Raw genomic sequence first — 7397 nt, forward strand, 5'->3', positions numbered from 1 at the left:
AGCAGCAAGCAGACCATGCAGTTGTTCCCTCTAGATCTGCTTATGAGTTTTTCAGACTATAGTAACTTGTGGAATTAAAGGTCTTTTGTAACTATGTCTGCTCCCACACGCTCTCTTAGAAGAGAGGACAATAATTATAAAGGACTTAGCCTGTTTACATACCAAGAAGCACTGCACTCAGGACATTTTCTGATCTATAGTGAATCAGCTCTGAATTACATTAATTGCATATGGGACAATCTCAGGCTAATTTGTTTTGCAAAGTTTGTTCTCCTAGCTCAAGGGTTATGCATGAGCAATAGAAGGATCCCAGTGGTAAGACTGCCTCTGTTGGGGATCCTGCACTGAAGGTGACTCCAGTCATAACTCTTGCTTAAAGGTTTTCCACTATTAATCTTGTATTTCTTTTAATCTTGCTAAGGTGTCTCTATTCGGCAGATTAACAGTGCAGAAAAAAAAAAATCATCCCTAGGCTTTTCCCTCTTTGTATTTCAGTAAGAACGATATTTTTTTTTTCTGTAGTAAAGAAAATTAGATCACAAAGTGGTGCATTGACATCATGTTTTTTCAAAGCAGAACTTTAGTTCAGGTGCCTGGAGGAGTTTGGATTAGACAGAGTCTTTTCTCAGGCTACACCCACTATCTGAATTACACCAGTATTTAAACCTTTGAGTAGTTACATATAATTTGCATCAACTTAGTTCCCAAAATGTTACATCTGCATTCCTGCAAGAGGTGTACATGCACCATCCCTTGAGAAGTGGAAACAGTCCTGTTAAGACAGCTGTGTCCGGCTCCATGAACCTTCTATGTGAACCAGGTGGGAAAAAGGTAGAATGGAGAGGAGAAAACAGGGAAGGGGAAAAAAAAGAGAGAGAAGCAAGAGCCAAAGTGTCAGAAAATGTCAGAGGGAAGAGAAGTAGAACAGGAAGACACAGTAATGGCAGGCTATGAAGATCTATCAACTGCCGTGTGCTCCTCTATTGACCCTTTGCTGTCAGCTGAAACCCCAGCCAAAATGTGCCTCCCCATCTGCAGCAACATTTTTTTTTCCAGTTATGCTGAGAGACAATAGCTCTAAACTGATTGTCTAAAAAAAGAATATTGAAATTAAAAATACATATTATCTTAAGCAACCGTTCTTCAGATTTACAAGTAAGATAAGTTGCATTAGAGGTATACTAAGGTTGTGAAGTAGCCAGAAGCCAAGAAGCATAGCAGCCACTCATTTCCCTTCCTTTTTGAATCAGATACAGTCTCTGTATGATCCCAAAATTCCTTTTACAGAGATCCCTTGTTTCACTCACTGCATAGGACAGGCTGTGTTCCTGTGATGAATGAGGACGGCATAGCAAAGGCGAAAGGCTTCTGCTTTGTTCCCATTTTCAAGACAGTAAATAAGATAATGCCTTGCAAAAGAAAGGGTGGTGTTACAGATCAGACAGGTCTCAGTACCTACTGGGACAACTAAATTCTCACCCCAGTTCTGCCACATGCTGCAGAGGCAACCCAGTAGGTTGTGGTGTCTGGCTGGTGCCCAGTCAATGATACCAGGCGTTGTATTTTGGAAGTACTGATCACAAAGGAAATCAAGACAGAGGGAGCCATGCTGCAATCATATAAAGTACTGTAAAGTGAATCTTAATTTTTTACCTCTCAGTTCAGGCTCTCAAAATTATTCAGCAATCTGCATTTCAAACTCTGTACCTCAGAGCTCCGTATGTAACACAGGCACAAATATTCTCTGATCTTTCTCAGTATCAGGAAGACAAAAACATAAACTAATACAAAAAGTCTAAAGCCCTTTCAAAAAAAGTTGATTTAGTTTGAACCCAGCAGGCCTTCAAGGATGATGGAAGTAAGTAATTCAGGGAAAGCACCATAGGAAAAATGACAAGAAAATGAATAATTGCAATGCAAGGTTTGGATGGTTTGTAAAATAAGCAGGGCTCAGGGCCACATGCTGAGTGCTGAACATGGACACCCCCCATGTTAGCTGAGGCAGAGACTTTTTGATGGGGAAAAAGAGGAGAGAGGTGACTATGCAATTAAGAGCCCTGTGTGCACAGGACAGCAGGTTACATATACAGGTTCTTAATATAATCCTGGTGGGTTTTTATTTTGTAGTGCTTGACTTTACGTGCTAGACAGCTAGAGATTTTATTTTTTAAATTGAGGGCTGGGTATCAGTTGATGAGGTGAATATAATATACAGCAGAACATAGCTTCCACCTGTCTCTCTGAGGAAGGGCAGAACAGCAGCTGTTCAGCTCGGAGAGGACAATAAAGAAACTTAACACAGATCCCATTTACTCAAGGTGAGCATCACAACGTCCCACCAGGCCTTCTACACCAGCCCCTGCTCTGCCAGTGGGCCAAGCACAGCGCATTTGCTCTGTAAGTATCTTCATAATACCTTTGCCCCCTAAAACAGCAACCCACTAATTTTCGCCTTCAACCTCCGATCAGACTCTATATTTATTTCTCCCAAGACTGCTCATTTGATTGTCTGCCTTCTTGTTATCAAGTAGCCTACAAGTGCAGTGCATGCCCACACCATTCCAGATAAACATCCCAGCCACCCCAATGGATTTGGAACCAAGCCAGGTGACTTTGCCTATCCCCGTCTCAAGCTCCCACTTTCAATAATGTCTCTATTACATAACATCACAACAACATACCGGCACAAATCCTGCTTCCCACGGCCCTTGGTGCCAGGGCTACCTGCAGTCCGAAATGCCTTCTCAGACCACACTTTATTTTTTTTTTTTTTTGCTGGCTTGGCAGTTTTCACTCCTGCTCTGAGCGTGCAGAGCTGAGCCAGCACCTCTGCTACGTGGGGGTAAGCCGTCCCTGCCGAACAACCCTGGAATTGTCAGCCACAGCCTGCACAGGCGAACTGCCGTTTCCTGTTTCTGGAAGCACTGTTACCAGCCACACCACCACTCTCCTTAATGTAGAAAGCTGTTTCATGTTTTGTTGTGATTTGGTTCCACACTTCCACACGCAGGCTGAGGGTTGTAACAGGAATAACAGCACTGAGGTTACGCGACACTTTCCCTGTTCAAAACAGCCAGTGAGGAAACCCACGGGTATTATTTATTGTAAACACTTCCCACAGACTAAACCCAACAGGTACCAGCAAGTAGTCTTGCTCCTCTGCGTTTTCCAGTGTAGCATGACAACAAAGGAGCACGCTCGAGAACCGCGGTATGGAATGTTTAATTTTCTGTTTAATTTTACTTGTGTGGACATTTTAAATTTATAGTTGAAGGTTCACGTCAGTTATACTTCTCAGCTGTAAGTATCTGCCAAATGGTTTCTTATCAATGGAACAAAAAAAGAGCAGCAGCAGGGTTTTCCCAGAATAAGGCATGAAACCAATCCCTGCTACTATAAATCACAAGCATGAGCAGAGCTAATCTCACGGATTTTTGTTACAGTCTCTTCTTCTTGCACTTTCTAAACAGCAGTCTTAAACCTTAAAAGTGTTTTCAAATCTGAATTCCTGCTACAGCTGCTAAAATATGAGGGATTTTTTTCTGGTATTCGCTATTTCTGAGGCACTGATTTCTGTAGTGACATTATAAATGCCAGTGCCACAACCTGCAGACAAACACCCATACCCTGGGTCTCTCCATGGACCCACACGCCAGGTAAGCCAGAGAGTCAGAGTTCCAGCAATACTCAGCAGTGACAAAAGCACAATACATGCTGCAACATGTACTAAGGAGACATAAGTCACGTCACTACAAAACACCAGCCTCCACTGTCCATATATATAAAAAAATCTAAAAGAGGTAGAGATTTGAGATGGAATGTGATGACTGCAATCCTAATAGAATTCGGTAATTAACCCTGGACTGTACAGTGTCTGGCAACCTTTCAACATTGTTTTTAAACACAGATGTCTAACCCATAAAATCCTAGTATCCATAACTTTATCTTCCAGAGAAGTACAATGAAAAAATCGTCTTTGTTTCCTTTTGAAGACATAAACCACCTAAAATAATTAATAAGTAAAAATACAGAAACCAGTAAACATATAAATTCCATCTTTTTCCTTTTAAGATATTAGTTTTCAGTTTGGTTTGGTTCTAAAAGCTTCTAAACAAATGTAAATTATCTATACTAAATACTTGGTTTGCAACAACAACAAAACGAGTTAATTATGTTGTTACTTTTAATCTTCTAAAGTTATGCTAATGAAAACACTAATCAAAGATTGCAGTCACTACATTTTGAGTCCTTGCCTCTTGTAGGTGGATTTCATTGAGCAATAAGATTTATAACTTTATCGTGATGCAATGTATGTAAGGCTGAACTCATTCAGTTGCTAATGAAATGTGATCTGGGGACTCTTGCACCAGCTGGGTAATGATTAGGGCTTATCACAGATAGGTCTAGGAAAAGGCTGGGAAATACTTAAGCTTGTTTTGCAGTTGCTTTGGGCTCTTAAGAAAGGAGTAATTTTTCTGCAATATCAGCCTGAAGTTTTCTGCCCCTACAGGAGAGGTAATGATAAGGCTTTTAACTGATTTGCAAGTGATGATATGGTTATATGAAGTCTGATAAAATGCTACTAAATCTTTCTGGTTCAATGCCTTTTAAATTGTGAGATGGGTACTTTGTCTTCTCACTCAGCTCAAAGAAAATGTTAATGAAGCAACTGGCTTCAGAGAAACCTTGCAGAACTTGCTCATTGTGATGCCTCTTAACTTGAAATTCTGCTTTTAATAGTTGCTTGCTGGCACAAACAGCAACTCTGTGTAGGTTTCCCAAAGCAAGAAAGGGGATCCTAAAGGTAGTTTCTGCTTGTGGGGAAAACAAGGTATGGCATTTTATATAGCCTTTATCTCTTTGATATAACCAGAAGGGCCACTCAAACATCTAAATTACTGAATAATTTTAAAAATAATCACTGTAATAAAAAGGTAGCTCCTATCCTCGCAAAAAAAAAGTACTTTAAAAGCAGATGAAGTTAGACTGTGACTTCTAGAATATCTTGTCCATACATGCCATCAGCTGGGGGAAAAAAAGGGAAAAAAAATCTACAGTAAAATACCTGTCTCCTTAATGCAGACTGTAGCTGAGCTGCAAAGCAGATTTCTGTTCAAAGACCTCTCTGCAGGCAGCTACTATACTTCCTCCTTCTTTCTTTAGTAAGGGTGGCCTCCAGCTTCTCTTAAAAGAGAACTGCTGTCTATCAGCTGAAAACTGCACAACAACTTTTAAAAATCCATAGTTTTCCTGAACTGCCAGACTTCAGACAGGAGAAGTTTTTCAAAGTAGAGTGGAGAAACAAAACCTCAAATATAGCAGGGCATGGTAGAGAAAGCTTCCCCCTATTTTGATTTTATGTAGATTTTTTTTATAAAATACATGCAATTTTGATTCTTTTGTAGCTGAAAGGAAAATTTCTTGAGAGGTTTGTGTTTTCCAGGAATGTCTGTTATTCAGGTTGAATTCAGTCATTTTTGTAAAAGAAAGACATTTCTTTTTCCATTGAATCAAAGGCTTGCATATCTAAAATTTCCCTGCAAGTTGACAGTGGGTTCTATGGATTTGTTCTTGAAAAAGGCTTCTCCCTTGTCTCCCAGGATGTGTTCATGATATTTAAAGTAGGTATTTATGCATGGCTGAGGTTCTGTTGTGGGGGTTTTGTGGGATTTCTGGGAGTTTGTTTGGTTTCTTTTCTTTCAATGACAAGACTGGAAGTAACAAGCTTTTAACATCAAGGCACTGGGAAACACTTCAGAGTAGTGCTTGCTTTAGAGATGCAAGCATAAGTAGGCATTGAGATAAGGAGCCATCCAGAGAACTGATAGGTCAGCAAACCTCACGCTTACAGTTCAGGTCCTACTTCTTCCTTAATGATGTTATCTACTTATCACAGTCTCTTTGAAATAATTTAATTCTGTATTTGACTTAGGGTAAGAAGAAACAGTCATGAGACCTGTGCCTAATACAAGTCCTTTAAGAGTCAGCATTCTGCCCATATTAGCCAAGAACTAGATGTAGAAATGGATTTGTTCTTTTGTTTAACAGTGCCACAATCCAACTGGAGTTCATGTGACGCTGACCCAGACAGAGGGCACCCTGGCCCTGTCTGGGATGTCAGCCCAGACCAATGTACATGAGTGGCACCACTTCCAGCAGAGGTGCTGGGGCTGCACTTGACGCTCCTCAGCGGGGCTGGGCTGAGTTACAGCATTATGTGATGGTTGCTTTCCTTTGGGCCTGCACTGGAGGCCACAGGGCTCTTGGCCCACAGTATGCCAGGACAAGGCTCAGTGCTCTCCAGAGCACTTCCCTGACAAAGCCATGCTGGAGCTGACTGAGGACACTGTCTATCCTTCCTTACTGCTAAGTATAAGCCACTGGTTCCCTGGAAGCTCTGTGTAGCAACATGCAATAACCTGGGCTCGAGCAATTGCTTTACCACCACCTGCAGTGGGTGCCAGGCCTGGCAAGGTACCGTGCCTAACATGCCATCCTGCTACCAGCACACCTTCTAACCCAGTGGCTACACCAGCACTATTTGGCTGCACATTGCACGGCTCTCTGCAAAGCAGTCTGGCTGGAGGCTGCAGCATCAAATCCTGCTGTGCTCCCTTGCCTCAAAGAAGGAAATTGGGATGTAGCTTTATTGAAATATACCTCAATTTTGCTTTTTCTTCTCCTGCCAGTCCTTGCAAATAAGAAACAGTTAGGACAGTTGGATTGCTGAAAATTAGTTACATTCCAGTTAATGGGATTAGGAATTGGTTATGGCCAGATGCCCTTCTACAGGGCAGAAGAGCACTAAAGAGGAAAATATGGTACCCCAAGCACCCCGTGCTGAGTGAGGGTCAGATAAGCTGGAGCGTCCTGTGCCCCAGCTTTGCAAGGCCTTTGTCTGACCACAGCAGCCAGCAGAAAAATCCCAGGACAGGTGCTCAAACACTTCTTGTGGCTTTGCCACAAAGGCAGATACAGTTTTGTCTATTTCACATGTTTTTATGAACTAAGCTAAAGATTTCTTGTCCTGAGCTTTATTTTTGAAGACTTTACTTTTACTTCAGCTCTTAACTGTCTGGATGTGAGTGCAAACAGATACTTCAGGCAGACCTAGACATGCCAGTTAACTGTGCTGTATTCTGTAAGGAGGATTATTATGAGCTTTCTGTAACCTGTTTTCCTAGATATCTTCTGTGATTTTTTATACAAGAGGACATGAATATTTCAGGTGTTGTCACTGTACTTCAAGATTAGGCAGTCTTTGATATCTATTGATACCTTCCCAATCCCCAGGTGCAGGTTAAGGATTTTACATTACTCTGTTCAATGAAGATTGTTGCAAAAGCGCAGCACAACAAATGACATGCTTTATTCCTGCCTGTGAGGGCTAAGAAAGA

The sequence above is a fragment of the Empidonax traillii genome, unplaced genomic scaffold (assembly GCF_003031625.1).
Source record: "Empidonax traillii isolate 1590-97213 ecotype Southwest subspecies unplaced genomic scaffold, ASM303162v1 scaffold550:size796879, whole genome shotgun sequence".
Lineage (NCBI taxonomy): Eukaryota > Metazoa > Chordata > Aves > Passeriformes > Tyrannidae > Empidonax > Empidonax traillii.